Genomic DNA, 20,795 nt, shown 5'->3' on the forward strand with positions numbered 1-20,795 from the left:
TATTTTGATTATTCCTAAATCTACACTGATTCCCTCTATGACCAAATTTTTTGCCATTAAAATATTTTGCATTGAATTTATAAGCATTAGGTTGCCTTACCGGTTTGCTGTGATCATGATTGTTTGCAGTTCTGAAACTTTCTCCATGTTCAAATACAATTCCAGCTACTTCTCCATCAAGTTTTTGACTTTTCAACATATCATCAAGCTTGTTTGAACTCTTTTTGAATTTGTCCTTGTATTCATTTGTTGCGACCAACTCACTTTCCAAAGTGACAACTTGTCTCATAAGTTCCTCTTTGTCATGTTGCATGTCAGTCAACTTTGTTTTAAGCATATCATTAGCATAACTAAGCCTTAAAGATTCATCTGATCTTTCATTAACTCTTCTAACCAAATCTTCCTCATTCTTCTTTCTATCTTCAATAACCTTACATATTCTCATGGTTAAATCTTGCATCTCATTCTTCATGTTACTATTCTCTTGTCTTAGTTTCTCTGCAATATCTCTGAGAGTTTCTTTTCCTTCATCATCTTTTTTTTGTAGTTGCACATGTAATTATTTTCTCTTATTCTTTGCTATGACCATGTTTTCTTGAAGTGCTTTGATGAATTCCTGAGCAGATCTGAGTTCATCTTCCAATCTAATATTCTTCAATTTTTCTACATCAAAATATTCAAGAGTTGCTTCCAACTATTGTCTCAAACTTTCCATCGGTACCGGTTTCAGAATCTTCCTCAAGTTGTTAGGCTTCTACAAATAGAGGACCACACTCTAATACCAATTGTTAGATATTTGGTTAACCCCAAAGACACTGAGAGGGGGGGTGAATCAGTGTCTGACTGGTAGATGAAAGATTTAAACTTATCTGCAACTTTATAACTAAAATTAATATACCGGTAAGCAAATAATAATGCAATAAAGAGAAACAAAAGAATCAACATCAATGCACACCATAACATAAATATTTTTGGTGAGGAAACCTGGTAGGGGAAAAACCTCAGTGGGATTTGTGACCCACAATATTTACTCACTAGCCAATATGAATAAATATTACTTAGAACAATAGGGGCCTGCACATGCAGGAAGGCCAACTGCCTAGAGTTGACTGCTCAACAACAAAAATGGAGTCCCACTAACTACACAATTGGATGGTTAAATCTAATAACAATGTACTGCTTCAAAATAGCATCTACAATGCTGGATTGAGTACCAGTTTAAGCTCTATCTGATACCTCTGCCAAAAACCTTGTCGGTAAATGATTCTTCTTACACAGAAAGTCTTTGCTCATCTCTACTTCTTATTCTCTCTCAAAATAAATACGTCAAAGTGCATATACAACTATCCAACATCATATCCCTATCTTATCACATATACTGCTTTCATATATTTTCCTTACATACTTCACACACAACTCCTAACCAAATGACCTACAAGATCTCATACATATATGAGTCTTTACAATACATCATGTTGACCATACAAATATAATTTACATTACAAACAATATTATTGCCAAGTCGGCTTAGAATTTTGGTATAATCTTTTGTCGGTGTAAACTACAGCTGGTGTAAGCTGGATGCCGGTGCCGGTAGGTGAAGTTTGTTTCCGGTATAACCTATGAACCATGTTGAACCTTGTTGCCACTTAGTTGCCATCAATCCAAATATCTACCATTCTGATCTGAGTGTATAATGCCAACATCTTCATTCTTCTTCTGGTCTTCAATCTCCTTAGTTAGCTTCATCACAATGGATTGCATCTCGTTCTTCAATACAACATTCTCTCTATTAAGATTTTCACATTCTTCAGATTTGCTTTGTTCTTCAATGCTTTGCTCCTATTTTTTCTTCAACCATCAATTCTTTCCTCTTGTCTCTTGAAGTGTTGACTTACTCTTTTAGATTATTAGTGATGCAGGAGCATCCCCGGTTCACAACAATCTTGCATCAACCAGAAACATTTTCCTTTCTATTTTGTTTGTAGTTTTAGTTTTCTTTTTGTGTGCCCCGGTTTTGGCTCACCAGATCCTGTGGAGATGGATTCTACTTGAAGACTTGGTCATATTTCTTGCTTTCAAACTGCATCTCATTTGGATCACTTTCCAGTAAGATATCACTACTAGTTTCCATGACAGTTTCTTGTTACCAGTTGTTCCTTTGTTATAGGTTGCTTGAGACCTATTATGGTGATATACCAAAACCCATTCCAAATCTTGTGGAGCCTTGAGCCTTGATCTCGATGTTTCTTGGTGTGTGGTTGACCTTCTACATTTCATCCTTTGTATTTTCTGGAAGAATCTCTTAGCGGAGGCTAACCTTCTTTATTTTGCACATTAAGTCTTGTTCTTTGGGTTTTGATCCCTTTTGGGCTGACTGAATCCTTTGGATTGATATATATATATAAATATTTGTAATCATTCTTTAGAATGTAAAAAAAAATTAGAATCAATCAAAGTGTCAAATAGATAGACTATGCCTAGAAGATAGATCTTTCGATTCAAGGTCTCAATTGTGACCTATTCTACTAGGCATGTGTGTCGGTATGTTGTAACCCAGTTGTTATCGGTTGGATGTAATCAAATTTCATGCAATAAAACTATCTTTTCTACATTTCCTCCATCATATCTGTGTGTTCTCATTGTGTTTACTTTTGTTGACCGATCCATACTGATATCCTTGAGGTCCCTCCTCACCGATGACTACATAAAGTGGTATCAGAGTGAAGTTTCGTTTTGGATGTTGCATGTCCTGAAATTTTATTGTAGGGTGGCGGAATGCGGATGTGACCTACAATTGCAAAGGACACATGAATCAATGGTGAGAAGAGGAACTAGGAATGGTTGAGTGTGTGGGAATGTAGACCCTGCTATGATGGAGATGTTGTGAGAAATAGTAGCCTAGTTAGTGTTAGGTCCCAGAGACAACTAAGAAGAAGGGGGGGGTGAATCAGTTGTCAAATAAATTCAAACCAAAAAAAACTCAACCAACTTAATTCTTAATACTGGTAAACTAGTTTAATATCACGATAGATAGTTTTAATAGTTAATTGCTATACCAGTAAGAATTAGTGCATGAAACATAAACACAAAGTCATCCACAACACATAACACCAATATTTGTATGTGGAAACCTTGTAAGGAGAAAAACCACGATGGGAAACCTTACCCACAATCAGATGATACTATTGCAGATAGTAAGTGTACATAAATGGGGTCTGCACATGCAGAAAGGCCAACCACCTAGAGCTCACTGCTCAATCACAAAATGGGAGTCACATTGACTATAGTTGGATGGTTAAATCCAATAAGAATGTATTGCACAAAATAACATCTTCATATGCTAGATTCAGTACTGGTGTAGTTCTAATTGTCTTCACAAAAACCCTCCTTCAATCTTCAAATGATGTCTACATGTATAACTCTACTTATTCTCGCATATACCTTCACACAATCCTTTTTCGCATTCCACATTTGATCTTACAAATAAGATCTTACATTTATACCATAACCTAAGACCAATTTTAGTAGGTTGACTCTACAAGATATTACAACAAAAACATTTTACAAATAATACAATATCCAATGCAATAACTGATTGAACATGTCGGCTTAATGCATTTACAACAATAATTAACCATCTCCATAGTGTTCCATGCTGATCTAGAAAAGATAAACCTGTCGATGTAACCCTAGACCTATTTACTGGTAACATCAAATATGCAAATATGAATATACCAATGAACAAAACTCCAGGACAAGATGTCAAAACGATGTCTTCGACATAACCATGTGTTTTCCATATCATTCCAAGTGTCAGCGATCATTATATCTTGCTGGGGTACCAGATAGCGGTGACTATGCATGAGTCGCTTGCCGATGAATGTTGCTGATTCTCCAAAGTGCCAAAGTTGATAAGAGTTTAGTAGGTGTTGACATCAATGACAAAACCATACCAAAATACCAACAGTTAGAAGCCATGGAGACAATCCAGAGAAGAGGCCGTCATATTGAAGATGTAAGCGAAGATGAAGGAGAAGAAGCCTCGACAAAACAAGTAAACCTAGCGGCACTTGATCTAGATGAAGAAAGGTTTTTAAGGGTTTTAAGAAGGACGAACACTAAACCTCATTTTACCCCACCGAAATATGATGGGAAGTTAGATTCAGATGAGTTGATGGATTGGATCTTAGAGATGGAGAAGTATTTTGATTTTGAAAACACTGTAGAAGAGAGGAAGGTGAAATATGCCTGTACCTAGTTAAAAGGTCATACATCTCTTTGGTGGGAGTATTTGCAAGTTGATAGAAAAAGAAGAGGTAAAGAAAAGATTACGAGATGGGATCAGATTGTTGGCATTTTGATGATGCTGTGATTGTCATTGATGGACACACACTTGTTTTGAGATCACTTTCTTTATGTATGAGTTATTCTCAACTGGTATTTGTTCCAACCGGTGTTATGTATTATAGTCTTTAGACTATTGGTGTTTTTTAGAAGATGTTTACCGCTCACAAACTGACTGAAGACCCAAAGCGGTATGAAGAACTCAAGCGATTTTTGGATCTCAAGTGGTACAAAGGAACAAAGTGGTAGTTAACATTTTTCCAGTCTTCATTTTTTGACAACCGACAATCGGTAAAATGTATGAACTGGTATTACTCTGTGATGAGTTACCAACCAGTATTTTTGTGATGAGTTATCATCCACCGACACTTTGGCGGTGATTTTGTGTCGTGTTACCAAATGTGTCTAGATGCACTGAACCTAGGAACTTGTAATGTAATCCTTTTGGACCGAAATGAAATCAGACTCCTTTATAAGGACATCATGTCTAGGGTTTGTAGTTGATGAGGTTTTGTATGTGTGATCATAGAAGAGAAGATTAGGTCTATGTGAAGAGTAGGAGTGTGGAGATATTGAAGACTGAAGTAATGCTGAAATGCATTAACAATGAGATATCATGGATCTAACCAAGCATACTGTGCTAGTATCTAGATCACTCACTTGTTGATTACTCACATCTTCAACAAGTCTAAAACCCTTAACCGGGTAGGCCTAGCAAAGCCTTTGTAAATCCTCTAACAAGGTGGTTTACAACTATGAATCTGAAATCCTCTCACAAGGTAGTCTTTAACAGGACTTATCTCCTAACAGAGATCTAGATTCCTAATTGGATCTGCTCTAGTGAAGATCATTGTATGACCTTAACTGATCTGACCTTAACCGGTTTGACCTTAACCGGTTTGGTTTCTATTCTATAGATAGTTGCTTGTGAGTTTCTTCTCACCATGGTTTTTCCCATTTGGGTTTCCACGTCAAAACTTCTTGTGTTATGGTGATTGTGCTCTTGTGGGTGAATGCTTTGTTTTCTATTTGGTTTGCATTTGTCTTAACTAGTTTATTTGTAAATCTGTCATGTCAGTTATCTGCTAAACTGTTTAAGTGTTTGAGATCAGTGTTTATTGGTATACTAATTCACCCCCCCCCCTCTTAGTATTCATCAATTGGTATCAGAGCCAACCTTTCTATAAGTCTAACCACTTGGAAGGAGATATGAGGGAATACACTGTGAGGGAACTTACTCATCATCTCACTTAGACTGAGAAAGCCTATGATGAACTCAAAGTCAAGTAGAAATCCTCTCTGGAAAAAAGAAGAGAGCATACTGAGAAAGTAATGGAGCTTACTGAAAATAGTTCTTCTGATGAAGCAGACATGGATGCCCTAGTTGAAGAAGTTGAAAAATTGAATGAATCCAATGCCAACCTGAGAAGGGAACTAGAAGGACTGACTATTAGAATGTGTCAAGAGCTTGAGAACCAAAGGAAAGTTGAAGATCTAGTAAAAGAAAAAGATCATTAGATCTCCAAGCTGAAGCAAGAAATCAATGCCCTTACCACTCATCTCCAAGAGAGTAAAGGGGAAAAAGAAGAAATGCAAGGTGAACTAAACATAGCTATTTCTGAGAATGCAACCTTGAAGGAATCCAATGCTGCTATTTCCAAGAAGCTCACTGAATCAAAGGAAATACTTTCCAAATTCAATTAGAGTACTGTTAAGCTAGAGCAAAAGCTTGAATCAGCAAAACCGGTAAAGAATACCACTAGACTTGGTTTTTCCGGTTATGAGGAAGGTGAGACCTCTGGAACAAAAGATGGAGCATCAAAGAAGCAACCAACATCAAAGGATAAAGGTAAGAAAAAGTTTAAACCTATTTTCTTTAATTGTCTCAGGGAAGGACATACTGCTAATGTGTGTAGAAATAAGGCCTACAATAATTTTCCTTATTTTCTAAACAGTAATCCTAGATCCAATAGATTCAATGGAAATTGTTATGCATGTAACAAGTTTGGGCATAGAGCATTTGAATGTAGGTCTGTTGTGCACAACACTTGGAGATACCCTCCAAGGACTCAAGGAGTTATCCCAAAACCACTATGAATCAAAATCCAAACCGGCACAATGCCTATGACCATCAGTCAGGTGGTGGTGGCTATCAACCAACAACCAGTTGAAGAGAAACCTGTTTGATCTATCATGGTAGTGGTCACACTACTGCAACATGTAGAAGGAAGAATGGTAGAATGAACAATGCACCATGGAGAACACCTGGAATGATATGCTATCATTGCAACAAACTGGGACACCCTGCTAGAAACTGCAGAATGAGAAAGAACCTATCAGATGATATACCAATCTAGAAGGGAAGACTGATATTGAAATTGTTCAAGCAGAAATGAATAAAACATGGAAAAAGAAACCTGAAGAAGTGTCACAAGATGAACCGGTTTCTGCACCTAGTGTGGAAGTCTCTGAACTGGCAAACTGAGCTTTAGAAAAGCTTAGGAGGAGCATATCGATGAAATATTTGAACCCCCAATTTTTATTGGTAAAGAACTTAACCAGTATACATTACCTATCAATTGGCAGAAGATTTTGAAGCGGTAAAAGACAAAATTAGGGTTTGTACCCTAGCGGTGGAGCATTTATTATGGTAGGTGAAGAATTTGTTTAAAAGGAATTTTTCAAAGTCATTTCACTTATCATTTTACGAGGGAAGAAATTTTCAAGAGTAGAGCGATAAAAAGCAATTTGGCTTTTGATTAAGAGAGAATTCAAATCTTGTAGAAGAATCCAAAGATATTTTCGATCTATTGGTGAAGAACACTAAGTGGTAACTGAGCAACCAAAGTGGTGTGTCGTGAGTTGCATTGGCAAAACCTAAATTTTGAATTTGCAAAGGTATTTCTCAAAATTCTTGTTAACCATGGCTTTTGCATCGCACTCCAGCTCTAGTGTACCTATGGACTCAGTTGAATTTATTCAAAGGAAAATGAAATACAATGCCGTGTCCCAAATACCTGTCGGAGTCATTGTTGAAGAAGATATTGATGAATACAAAAAGGGGGGGTGAATTAGTATACCAAAAAATACTGAACTCAAACTCTTAAACAGTTTAGCAGTTGACTAGTATAATAGATTTACTAACAAACCGGTTAAGACAAATGCAAACCAAACAACAAATAAAGCATTCACCCACAAGAGCACAATCACCATAACACAAGAAGTTTTGACATGGAAACCCAAATGGGAAAAACCACGGTGAGCAGAAACTCACAAGTAAATATCTGTAGAATAGTAACTAGACCGATTCAGGTTAGACTGGTTAAGGTCATACAATGTTCTTCACCAGAACAAATCCTATTAGGAATCTAGATCTCTGTTAGGAGATAAGTCCTGTTAAAGACTACCTTGTGAGAGGATTTCAGATTCACAGTTGTGAACCACCTTGTTAGAGGATTTACAAAGGCTTTGTTGGGCCTACCTGGTTAAGGGTTTCAGACTTGTCGAAGATATGAGTAATCAACAAGTAGATGATCTAGATACTAGCATAGTATGCTTGGTTAGATCCTTGATAGCTCATTGTTAATGCACATTAGCATTACTTCAGTCTTCAATATCTCTACACTCTATTTTTTCACACAGACCTAATCTTCTCTTCTATAATCGCACATACAAAGTCCTCATCAACTGAAACCCTAGACATGATGCCCTTATAAAGGAGTCTGATTTCATGTTGGTCCAATAGGATTACATTACAAGTTCCTAGGTTCAGTGCATCTAGACACATTTGGTAACACAACAAAAAATCACCGCCAAAGTGTCGGTGGATGATAACTCATCACAAAAATACCAGTTGGTAACTCATCATAGAGTAATACCAGTTCATTACCAACTACCGGTTCATACATTTTACCAGTTGTCAAAATGAAGACTGGAAAAATATTAACTACCGCTTTGTTCCTATGTACCACTTTGGGATCCTTGAACCACTTGAGGTCTTCATACTGCTTTGGGTCTTCAGTCAGTTTGTGACCGGTAAACACCTTCTGCAAAACACCGATAGTCTAAAGACTATAATACATAATACTAGTTGGAACAATTACCGATTGAGCATAACTCATACATAAAGAAAGTGATCATAAAATAAGTGTGTGTCCATCAATGACAATCACAACATCATCAAAATGCAAACAATCTCCCCCTTTGACATTGATGGCAACAATTAGGCAAATTTTAACATCTAAGTGTTTTTACAACAAAAATATGCCATAATCAAAATTACTCCCCCTAAGCATATACACTATCCCTTTTGCAGAAATGAAAATGTACACTACTTCCTTAAAAAAGGTAACATAAAAGTATACATAACATTCACCAAAATTTTAAGTACTACTCCCCCTTTGCCAACAATGACAAAGTAATGCAGAATAACCCCTATTTCTCATTAACATTAAAATGAGTAAATGTTTATGATAATAATGAGTGAAACTTATCAAAAATAGATTTAAAATCTTGCATAAAAGTCTTCATGGCTAATGACCATGACTCAAGTAAGGAGGTAGCCACCTCACTTTCTGTCTATATCTGTGATACCTATTCTTCCATGGCATCAATTGTACTCATCTCTTGAGTTACCATTAAAGCTTCTAGATTGAGAAAGCACTTTGGAAGAATTTGTAGTCTGGGTAATAAAACCAGTTGAAGCTCTTGCAAATCTCTTGTCTGGTTGCTAATCTCCAATTCTATCCTGGTAGACTGAAGCTGATATCGGTGAACAATTTGCCCATATTTAGTGAAAGAATCATACGGGGTCTTAAAGTTGCTTATGTATGCCTGCAAATTTGATTGCAGTTTATTGCTTTGTGCAAGCACATCATCACAAAATAGATGGGGTTGGCTTATTTTTCTCTATAGTAGTTTTCCCTCATCCATAGAATCTCTTATATCCTTATTTTGTTTTTGAAGTTGAGACCAGAGCTCACTCAGTTTCTTTACTAAGGCGGTGTTTAGTGCCTTTTGATGCTTCTTTTGTGCATTAGCTTCAGCAACTTCTTCCAGGCATTGTACTTGGTCCTCTATAACTGTACATAGAAGTTTTAATTTGGCCAGAAAGGAATCGGTACCAGGAAGATTGGTACCTAGAATCAAACTGGTAAGGGTATAAATCATAGTGTGAATGACATTCTGCTCCTTTTTCCTCCTCAATGTTTCCAGTCTTTCTTGTGCTAGCTTTATGCCTTGCAGCAACTCCAATTTATCTACAAATTAGAGGTCAATAGGACTGGTGATATTAGCTACTTTGGCTTGACCATCGGTTTCCTTTGGAGTCTTCGCTTGTTTGTTCTTTTTTGCTTCCTTCTCCTCTTCCACTTTTTTCTTTTCCACTTCTTTCTCCCTTTGCTCCGCTTTATGCTTTTTCTTCTCTCCCTCCTTCTTTCTTTCTTCTTCTTTTTGCTTTTCCTCTTCTTGTTTCTTCTTCTCCTCGTCCTTCCACTTCTCCTCTTCTTTCTTTTCCTCCTCTTCTTTCCTCTTCTCCTCTTCTTTCCTCTTCTCCTCTTCTTTCCTCTTCTCTTCTTCCTTTAGCTTCTCTTCTTCTTGTTTCCTCTTCTCTTCATCTTGTTTCCTCTTCTCTTCGTCTTTCTTTTTCTCTTCCTCTTTCTTTGCTTTCTCTTTGTCAGCCTTTTCCTTGTCCAGCTTCTGCTTCTCTTCTTCTTCTTTATCCTGTTTCTCCTTTTCTATATCCGGAGTGGAATCTTCACCATCTAACACGTCCACATCAATAGTGTCAACCTGTTCTGTAACTGGTTCTCCTTCATCATCAAATGCCTCATCCAGTTTTCCAGTTTCCATTCCCTATTCAGCTTCTTTATTTACTTGAGCTACTTTATGCATTTTCATAGCTGCTTTAGTATAGGAGTGTGTTTCTTTCACCACTTCAGAGGCTTTGCCTTCTAGTAATAAGAGTCTTCTTCTTCTCATGAAGAAGAGACCTTTGTATCAGTTCATGATTTCAAACAATTCAGAGTTTGAAGCATTAGGGAAGTATTCTGCAAAAAAAAATTCTCTGATCTCCTATTCTCTCTCGATGGTAATGCGCCATTTATTATCTAAGGAATTATACAAAGAATTGGGTGTCTCAGATCTAATTTCTGATGGTGACCGGTCATGAACACACAAATAATTAATGACTTCCCACTCGGTTTCCTCTTTCTCACTATCGGTAAAATCATCAAAACATTCCTTTAGATCACTAAGCAATTTTCTTCTTATATTCTTAATAGTCCTCTGACAATGTGTCATCAGCTTATAAGAAGAGATGTCAATATTTCAACGTGCAAATGATGTAGGTGCATTGCTGGTAGTGTTTTCTTTCTTCATTGTTTGCCATGTCTTCTTAGGCTTTACTTCAGGTTCTATATCCTCAGACTCCGGTGAGTTGCTTTTGGTCTTCTACTTCCTTTCAAATACTTTAGCGGGTTCAACTTCCAGTTTTTTCTTGGTAGGTGACCACTTGGTCACTTTAGGGCTTGCTGAGGTAGCTAGTGCCGATACCGATGGCACTCCCTTTCCCTTTTTCATTGAAGGTTCTTCAACCAGTGTTACCCTTTCCAAGTAGGTGCCAGTTCTCTTTTTCTTTGCATTTAAAAGAGAGGCAATCAGGGTAGAGGCATACCCATCCAACATGTTATACATCACCTCATATCCCATAGGTTCTACTTCTTCCTGTCTGGGCTCTACCACTTCCATTATGCACTCATCTACTTTAATCGTAAAGCAGATGTCCTCTTCATATTTCTTAACAATGTCTGTAGATATTATCATCCTCTAACTCATCTTCCACTTGAATTCATCAAAAATTTTATTCAATACTTTAGGATATCCAGTTCCTACCGCTTGGAGACTTTCCCTAATTTGTTTGGTGACCAATTGGGCAGCAGACCATTGAATATCACCGACTCCTGAGAAATTTAAACCTTAGAGCACTGTCCTGTTTGATGGACTTCAAGTTTAATAGAAGTTGCTTCTGCAAATAGGTGCATAGATCAAATGAGGCATCCTCCATGATCATTCTATAGGCATCATTTACCGTAGTAGTAGAGATAGAGTTTATTCTACTGGCATAAAACATCTCGTATCCAATCACCATGCAAGCATACTTGACCAACTCATCTTTGATGGTGTTGATGGTCATTCCCTGTTGGTCACTCAGAGAACAGGTGAGCTTAGTCATTTCTATCTTGATGACCTTCCTTAGGGCTGGCACCTCACCAATGTTGCAGAAACTGGTGACGACATGAATTGCTTTAGGCGTAATGTCATGCGTCCTCTTGAGATACATCTTGTCACCATGCACTCTCCTCAAGATGATGCGGGTGTGCTCTTCTGTGAACTCTTCAAGAAAGTAAACCGCATTGTGAAGTTTCTTCCTCTCCAGGATGTTGTATTCCAGTTTGATCTTCTTGTCATCCCCACAAAACAAACTTAGCTAGGAATGAATCGCTAGGAATCCTAGGTCTTCTAATTTGTAGTCGATGTACCCTGAATTATCTCCTTCGACAATGACTCCGACAGGTATTTGGGACATGTCATTGTATTTCATTTTTCCTTGAATGAATTTAGCTAAGTCCATGGGTACACTAGAGATGGAGTGCGATGTAGAAGACATGATTAACTGATAAACAAGAATTTTGTGAAATACCTTCAGAATTTTCAAATTTAGGGTTTACAAATGCAACTTTGCAACACACCACTTTGGTTGCTAGATTAGTGCTTGGTGTTCTTCACTTGATTGATTGACAATATCTCTGGATTCTTCTGCAAGTTTTGAAATCTCTCTAAATCGCAAGTTGAATTGCCTTTTCTCGCTCTGCACTTGAAAAATTCTTTGCTCAAAAACTAATAAGTGAAAATGACTTTGAAAATTCCTTTTAAACGAATTCTTCAACTACCATAATAAATGCTCCTTTGCTAGGGTACAAACCCTAATTTTTCTTTTTACCGCTTCATAATCTTCTACCAATTGACAGGTAACATATACCAATTAAGGTCTTTTAACGATATAAATTGGGGGTTCGAAACATTTCACCAATTTGTTCCCCGTAAGCTTTTCTGAAGCTCAGTTTGTCGGTTCAGAGACTTCCACACTAGGTGCAGAAACCAGTTCATCTTGTGACACTTCTTTAGGTTTCTTTTTCCATGTTTTATTCATTCCTGCTTGAATGGTTTCAACATCAATCTTTCCTTCTGGAGTGACTATTATATCATCTGATAGGTTCTTTCTCATTCTGCAGGTTATGGCGGGGTGTCCTGGTTTGTTGCAATGATAGCATACCATTCCAGGTGTTCTCCATGGTCCATTGTTCATTCTACCATTCTTCCTCCTGCATGTTGCAGTAGTATGACCGCTACCATGACAGATAAAATAGGTTTCTCTCCAACCGGTTGCCGCTTTATAGCCACCACTTCTTGACTGATGGTCATAGGCATTATATCGGTTTGGATTCCATTTCATAGAGGATTCAGGAAAAACTCCTTGAGTCCTTTAAGGATATTTCCCAGTGTTGTGCATAATAGACCTGCATTCAAATGCTCTATGCCCAAACTTGTTGCATGCATAACAGTTTCCATTGAATCTATTGGATCTAGGCTTATTGTTTAGATAATAAGGAAAATTATTGTAGGCCTTATTTATACACACATTAGCAGTATGTCCTTCTTTGAGACAATTAAAGTAAACCGGTTTAAAAATTTTCTTACCTTTGTCCTTTGATGTTGGTTACTTCTTTGATGCTACATCTTTTGTTCCAGAGGTCTCACCTTCCTCATAACCGGAAAAAACATGTCTAGTGGTATTCTTTACCGGTTTTGTTGATTCAAGCTTTTGTTCTAGCTTAATAGTACTCTTATTGAATTTGGCAAGTATCTCCTTTGTCTCAGTGAGTTCTTTGGTAATAGAAGCATTGGATTCCTTCAAGGTTGCATTCTCAGAAATAGCCATGTTTAGTTCACCTTGCATTTCTTCTTTCTCCACTTTACTCTCTTGGAGATGAGTGGTAAGGGCACTGATTTCTTGCTTCAGCTTGGAGATCTCATGATCTTTGTCTTTTACTATATCTTCAGCTTTCCTTTGGTTCTCAAGCTCTTGACACATTTTGATAGTCAGTCCTTCCAGTTCCCTTCTCAGGTTGGCATTAGATTCATTCATTTTTTCAACTTCTTCAACTAGGGCTTCCATGTCTGCTTCATCAGAAGAACTATTTTTAGTAAGCTCCATCAATTTGTCAGCATACTCTCTTCTTTTTTCCAGAGAGGCTTTATATTTGATTTTGAGTTCATCAAAGGCTTTCTAAGTCTTAGTGAGATGATGAGTAAGTTCCATCACAGTGTATTCCCCCATATCTCCTTCCAAGTCGTTAAAATTATAGAAAGGTTGGCTCTGATACCAATTAATGAATACTAAGAGGGGTGTGAATTAGTATACCAAAAAATCTGAACTCAAACTCTTAAGTAGTTTAGCAGTTGAGCGGTATGACAAATTTACTAATAAACTGGTTAAGACAAATGCAAACCAAATAGCAAATAAAGAATTCACCGACAAGAGCACAATCACCATAACACAAGAATTTTTGATGTGGAAACCCAAATGGGAAAAACCACAGTGAGCATAAACTCACAAGTAACTATCTGCAGAATAGTAACTAGACTGGTTAAGGTCAGACCGGTTAAGGTCATACAATGTTCTTCATCAGAACAGATCCTATTAGGAATCTAGATCTCTGTTAGGAGATAAGTCATGTTAAAGACTACCTTGTGAGGGGATTTCAGATTCACATTTGTGAACCACCTTGTTAGAGGATTTACAAAGGCTTTGTTGGGCCTACCTGGTTAAGGGTTTCAGACTTGTCGAAGATATGAGTAATCAACAAGTAGATGATCTAGATACTAGCACAGTATGCTTGATTAGATCATTGATAGCTCATTGTTAATGCACATTAGCATTACTTCAGTCTTCAATATCTCCACACTCTATTTTTTCACACAGACCTAATCTTCTCTTCTATAATCGCACATACAAAACCCTCATCAACTGAAACCCTAGACATGATGTCCTTATAAAGGAGTCTGATTTCATATCAGTCCAATAGGATTACATTACAAGTTCCTAGGTTCAGTGCATCTAGACACATTTGGTAACATGACACAAAATCACCGCCAAAGTGTCAGTGGATGATAACTCATCACAAAGTAATATTGCTTCATTATCGATTACTTGTTCATACATTTTTCTAGTTGTCAAAATGAAGACTAGAAAAATATTAACTACCAATTTGTTCCTATGTACTGCTTGAGGTCTTCATGCCACTTTGTGTCTTCAGTCAGTTTGTGACCGGTAAACACCTTCTATAAAACACTGATAGTCTAAAGACTATAATACATAATACTGGTTGGAACAATTACCGGTTGAGCATAACTCATACATAAAGAAAGTGATCATAAAACAAGTGTGTGTCCATCAATGATAATCACAACATCATCAAAATGCCAATATATATTTCAGGGTACATTGACTATAAATTGGAAGACCTAGGATCCCTAGTGATTCACTCCCAGCTAGGTCTGTTTTGTGGAGATGACAAGAAAAGAAAACCGGAATACAACATCCTAGAAAGGAAGAAACTACATAATGTTGTCTATTTTATTGAAGATTTCACTGAAGAATGCATCCGCATCATCCTGATCAGAGTACATGGTGACAAAATGTATCTCGAGAGGACGCATGACATAACACTAGAATCAATGCATGCATTCACTAGTTTTTGCAACATTGATGAGGTGCTAGCCCTTAGGAAAGTCATCAAGACTAAAATGACTAAGCTCACTGGTTCTTTGAGTGACCAAAGAGGAATGACTATCAATCCCATCAAGGATGACTTGGTTAAGTATGTCTATATGGTGATCGGCTACAAAGTGTTTTATGCTAGCCGAATAAAATTTGTCCCTGTTGTTGCAGTGAATGTTGTCCATAGAATGATCAAGGAGGATGCCTCATTTGATCTATGCACCAGTTTGCACAAGCAACTTCTATTAAAATTGAAGTCCATCAAACAGGACAGTGCCTTAAGATTCAGATTTGGACAACTTTTGGTAGGTCTATTTTTCTACTTTCAAGGCTATTTCTTGGGAGTCGGTGATATTCAATGGTCTGCTTACCAACGGGTCACCAAACAAATTAGGGAAAGTCTCCAAGCAGTGGGAACCAGATATCTTGAAGTCTTGAATAAATACTTTGATGAATTCAAGTGGAAGATGAGCTAGAGGATGAGGATATCTGGAGACATTGTTAAGAAATATGAAGAGGACATCTGCTTTACCATTAAAATAGATGAGTGCAGAATGGAAGTAGTAGAGCCAAGACAGGAAGAAGTAGAACCTATGGGATATAAGGTGATGTATGAAATGTTAAACAGGTATGCCTCTACCCTACTAGCCTCACCTCTAGATGAGAAGGAAAAGTGAACCGACACCTACTTAGAGATGATAACACCGGTTGAAAATCCTAAAGAGAAAAAGGGCAAGGCAATACCGACGCTATCGACACTGGTTACCTCAGCAAGTCCTAAAGTGACCAAGCGATCACCTGCCAAAATAAAACCTGAAGTTGCTACCGCTAAAGTTTTTGAAAGGAAGTAGAAGACAAAAAGCAACTCACCGGAGTCTGAGGATACAAAACCAGAGGTGCAGCCTAAGAAGACCAGGCAAACAAGGAAGAAAGAAAAAACTACCGGTAATGCACCTGCATCATCAACACCAGTAAATATTGACATCTCTTCTTATAAGCCGATGACACATTGTCAGAGGACTATTAAGAATTTTAAAAGAAAATTGCTTAGTGATTTGAAGGAGTATTTTGATGATTTTACCAATAGTGAGAAAGAAGAAGTAGAGGGAGGAATCATTAATCATTTATGTGTTTATGACCGGTCACCATCAGAAATTAGATCTGATGCACCTGATTCTTTATACAATTCTTTAGATAATAAATGGCGCATTGCTATCAAGAGAGAACAGGACATCAGAGAAAAGATTTTTGCAGAATACTTCCCTGATGCTTCAAACTTTGAATTGTTTGAAATCATGGACCAGTACAAAGGTCTCTTCTTCATGAGAAGAAGAAGACTCTTGCTACTGGAAGGAAAAGCCTCTAAAGTGGTGAAAGACACACACTTCCATACTAAAGCCGCTATGAAAATGCATCAAGTTGCTCAAGCAAATAGAGAAGCTGAATAGTAAACGGAAATCAAAAAATTGGATGATGCATTTGATGGCGAAGGAGAACCAGCTACAGAATAGGTTGACACTATTGATGTGGACATGTGAGATGGTGAAGATGTCGCTCCGGACATAGAGAAGAAGAAGTAGGACAAGGAAAAGGTTGATGAAGCGGAGAAGAGGAAAGAAGAGGAGAAAAAGAAAGAAGAGGAGAAGAGGAAAGAAGAGGACAAAAAGAAAGAAGAGGAGAAGAGGAGAAGAGGAAAGTAGAGGAGAAAAAGAAAGAAGAGGAGAAGAGGAAAGAAGAGGAGGACAATAAAGAAGAGGAGAAGAGGAAAGAAGAGGAGAAAAAGAAAGAACATGAGAAAAATAAAGAACAGGAGAAGAGGAAACAAGAAGAGGAGAAGAGGAAACAAGAAGAGGAGAAGAGGAAACAAGAAGAGAAGTGGAAAGAAGAAGAAAGAAAGAAGGAGGAAGAGAAGAAAAAACATGAAGAGGAGCAAAGGGAGAAAGAAGAGGAGAATAAAAGAGTTGAACAAAAGAAGGCAACAAAAAAAGCCAAATAGGCAAAGACTCCAAAGGCAACCGGTGGTCAAGCCAAACCGGTTGACATCACCAACCCTATCGACCTCCAATCTGTAGATGAATCGAAGTTGTTGCAAAGCATAAAGCTTGCACCAAAAAGATTGGAAACTTTGAGGAGGAAAAAGGAATAGGATGTTATTCAAACTGCGGTTGACACTCTGACCAGTTTGATTCCAGTTATAAACCTCCCCAGTACGGATTCCTCTCTAGCCAAACTAAAACTTCTATGTACTATTGTAGAGGACCAGGTTTAATGTCTAGAAGATGTTGCTGAAGAAAATGCCAAGAAGAAGCATGAAAAGGCATTAAACACTACCTTGGTCAAGACACTGAATGAGCTCCGATCTCAACTTCAGAAACAACAGAAGGATATAAGAGATGCTATGGATGAGGGCAAACTACTGATGAGAAAAATTGGCCAACCCCATCTATTTTGCGATGATGTTCTTACACAAAAAGATATACTCCAATCAGAGCTACAGACGTACATAAGAAACTTCAAGATGCCATATCATTCTTTCACTATATATGGGCAAACCATTCACTAGTATCAGCTTCATTCAGCCTAGATTGAATTGGAGATTAGCAACCGGTCAAGAGATTTACAGGAACTCCCACTGGTCTTATTTCCCAGACTACAAATTCTTCAGAAGGGCTTTCTCAATCTGGAAGCCCTAACAGTAACTCAAGAGATGAGTACCATTGATGTCATGGAAGAACAGGTATCTGAAATGCAGATAGAAAGTGAGGTTTCTACCTCATTACTTGAGTCATGGTCATTAGACATGAAGATTTTTTTGTAGGATTTTAAATCGGTTTTTGACAAGTTTCATTCCTTATTGTCATAAACATTTACTCCATTTTAATATTAATGAGAAACATGGGTTATTTTGTAGTACTTTGTAATTGTTGGCAAAGGGGGAGTAGTATCTAAAATTTTGGTGCATATTATGTATACTTTCATGTTATTTCTTTAAGGGAGTAGTATACATTGTAATTTTTGCAAAAGTGATAGTGTATAAGCTTACGGGGAGTAATTTCAATTATGGCATAGTTTTGTTGCTAAAAAAAACACTTAGATGTCAAAATTTTCCTAAGTGTTGCCATCAATGCCAAAGGGGAGATTGTTGGTATTTTGATGATGCTGTGATTGTCATTGATGGACACACAATTGTTTTGAGATCACTTTCTTTATGTATGAGTTATGCTCAACTGGTATTATATATTATAGTATTTAGGCTATTGGTTTTTCACAGAAGATGTTTACCGGTCACAAACTGACTGAAGACCCAAAGCAGTATGAAGACCTCAAGCGGTTCAAGGATCTCAAGTGGTACGAAGGAACAAAGCAGTAGTTAACATTTTTCCAATCTTCATTTTTTGACAACCGGCAATCGGTAAAATGTATGAACTGGTATTACTCAATGATGAGTTACCAACTGGTATTTCTATGATGAGTTATCATCCACCAACACTTTGGTAGTGATTTTGTGTCATGTTACCAAATGTGTCTAGATGCATTGAACCTAGGAACTTGTAATGTAATCATATTAGACTGACATGAAATCAGACTCCTTTATAAGGACATCATGTCTAGGGTTTGTAGTTGATGAGGTTTTGTATGTTCGAACATAGAAGATAAGATTAGGTTCATGTGAAGAGTAGGAGTGTGGAGATATTGAAGACTAAAGTAATGCTGAAATGCATTAACAATTAGCTATCATGGATCTAACCAAGCATATTGTGCTAGTATCTAGATCACTCACTTGTTGATTACTCACATCTTTGACAAGTCTGAAACCCTTAACTGGGTAGGCCTAGCAAAGCCTTTGTAAATCCCCTAAGAAGGTGGTTCACAACTATGAATCTAAAATCCTCTCACAAGGTAGTCTTTAATAGGACTTATCTCCTAATAGAGATCTAGATTCCTAATAGGATCTCTTCTAGTGAAGAATATTGTATGACCTTAACCGGTCTAGTTTCTATTTTGTAGATAGTTATTTGTGACTTTCTGCTCACCGTGGTTTTTCCCATTTGATTTTCCATGTCAAAACTTCTTGTGTTATGGTGATTGTTCTCTTGTGGGTGAATGCTTTGTTTGCTATTTGGTTTGCATTTATCTTAACTAGTTTATTTGTAAATCTATCATACCGGTTATCTGCTAAACTATTAAAGTGTTTGAGATCAATGTTTATTGGTATACTATTTCACCCCCCCTCTTAGTATTCATCACAGATGATTGCTAAGTTGAAATTAAAGTTTCTCTCAATGAATTATCAAGTGGATTTGTTCTGTAAATTGCAAAACCTGAGACAAAAGGAATCTAGTGTGAAGGAGTACACCAAAGCATTTTACAAATTGAACATTATATCCAAACATGTTGATGATGAAGTTGAACAAATTACAAGATATTTGAATGGATTATAGATGTTTATACAAGATGAACTCACTATGATCAAATTGGAGAGTGTTGAAGAGGCTTACCAATATGCACTAAAGGTTGAAGAGAAATTGAACAAAAGACATGAGCAAAGATAGAGAGGTAGAGGTGGAAGGTTTACTAGAGGGAGATTTCAAGGAGGAAGAGGGTATACCAAAGGAAGAGGAACCTGTATAGATCAAAACAAGGAAAAGGGAGTAAGAAAAGAAGGTAATTCATACCAGAAGGATGAGAGAAATTTTTACCGGAGGAGATAACCAAATGGTTACCGTAATGAGAACTTTGGAAGACAAGACAAGAGGAAAATTAGAGGAACTTTTTTTAAGTGTGGAGGAGAAGGACACCATGCACTTGAATGTAAGAAGACAAAGGCTACCGGAATAACATTAGTGGTGGAAGAAAACCCCATTGGATCAGACAATAAACTAGAAGATGGAGAACTGTTGATGATGATGAGATCTTTGTATCATACCGGAGGAGATGAAGAACCCTTGCAGAGGAAGAATCTGGTCAAGACCAGATGTAAGGTATCTGGTATGTGTTGTAAATTTGTTATTGATAGTGGTAGTTCAGATAATATTTTTTCAGAAGAGATGGTGAATAAGTTGAAATTGGAGAGATTGAAGCACCCTAAGCCTTATTAGATAGCATGGATTTAGGTGAACACAAGTTGTTAGTAAGTGAACAGTGTTTGGTAAAATTGAAAAATTGGGAATTATCATGATGAAATTTTGTGTAATATTATGTCTATGGATATTTTTCATCTTTTATTAGGAATACCTTGGCAGTTTGATAGACACACAATATATGATGGAAGGAAGAATACATACACTATTGTGGCCGGTAAGATGAAGCAAACCTTGTTACCTTTGGAGGAACCTTTGAAGGGTCATACACTATTATGGCCGGTGAGATGAAGAAAACCTTGTTACCTTTGGAGGAACCCTTGAAGGGTGATGTCTCTATAAATACCAAAATAAATTTAGTACATGGAATAAAATTCATGGATGGACTGAGACATGAGAATGTGTGTTTTTCCTTAATTCCTAAGAAGACCGAGAGACAGGAATTGAAAGAAGAGCACCTGGAAGAGATAAGATATTTGCTAATAGAATATGAGGACATCATTTCAGATAATATACCTGATAGATTG

This window comes from Cryptomeria japonica, chromosome 10 (assembly GCF_030272615.1).
Source record: "Cryptomeria japonica chromosome 10, Sugi_1.0, whole genome shotgun sequence".
Lineage (NCBI taxonomy): Eukaryota > Viridiplantae > Streptophyta > Pinopsida > Cupressales > Cupressaceae > Cryptomeria > Cryptomeria japonica.